The sequence below is a fragment of the Microtus ochrogaster genome, unplaced genomic scaffold, assembly GCF_000317375.1.
Source record: "Microtus ochrogaster isolate Prairie Vole_2 unplaced genomic scaffold, MicOch1.0 UNK91, whole genome shotgun sequence".
Lineage (NCBI taxonomy): Eukaryota > Metazoa > Chordata > Mammalia > Rodentia > Cricetidae > Microtus > Microtus ochrogaster.
In genome coordinates, this window is record NW_004949189.1 from 1,207,401 (window position 1) to 1,208,587 (window position 1,187).

Here is a 1,187-nt window from a genome sequence, read left to right on the forward strand (position 1 = left end):
ATATATATAGCTTTAATAGACTTACAGAACCACCGTTCCTGTGGAGACCAGGAAAGCAGAAGCAGTGGCTGGGAGCATGCTCGCCAAATATATAAGCAAACATTAGCCCGAGGTGAACACGCCCCCTAAGGGGCGGCACTTATCCCTATATCTTTTGGATAGGAAAGTAAATACAGAAGGTAGGAACAGGGTAAAAGGAGAATAGCTGGATACAAGTGATATGATCAGAGAAAATTGGGAGTAGGGATTCATTAACAAGAAAGGTAAATACAAATAAAGTGGGAACAGTGGGACACAAGTGTTCTGATAGGGTCCTGAGAAAAAAAACCATGAGGGAGCAAAAAGGAGGCAACCAAGAAGTTGGGAGGAAGGTGTCTTAGGTTATTTTGTTACATAGAGATATCATTGACCAAGATAACTCTTATAAAAGAAAGTACTCAATTAATTGGGCCTTGCTTACAGAATTAAAGGATTAGTTCATTGTCATCATGGAATTAAAGCGGTAGCTGAGAGCTTTGCCTCATGATCTACAGCAGGTGGAGGGGGAGCTAACTTGTAGACTGGTCTTGGCATGAAATTTTAAAACCTCAGAGCCTGCCCTCAGGAATGTATCTCCTCCATACATAACTATAGGCAAAGAATTATGAGGAAAGCTGGGAATGGGAAAGATAGTCCTCCCCAGGGAAGAGCATACCAATTGATTGTCTGGTGCTAAATGTTCAGCCCTGAAAACATACATACAAATAACATTATATGGGTTCAAAAGATTATATTTATGAATCTTTATATATATGTAGATTCATAAATATAATCTTTATATTTATATATATATATATATGAACAACTAATTGGTACAGGACAATTCTGTATGCTGTCAATTATGTTTTAAATAAATGCTGATTGGCCAGTAGCCAGGCAGGAAGTATAGGTGGGACAACCATACAGGAAGTAGAGGTGGGGCAATGAGAACAGGAGTATTCTGGGAAGAAGGAAGCTCTCTCCTGAGTCCTGTCCAGATACTGAAGAAGCAGGATGTGACCTGCCCTGCTGAAAAATGTACTGAGCTATGTGGCTAACATAGATAAGAATAATGGTTTAATGTAAGTTGTAAGAGTTAATAAGAAGCCTGAGCTAATGGGCCAATTGGTTTATAAGTAATGCAGACTCTCTGTGTGATTTTTCTTTGG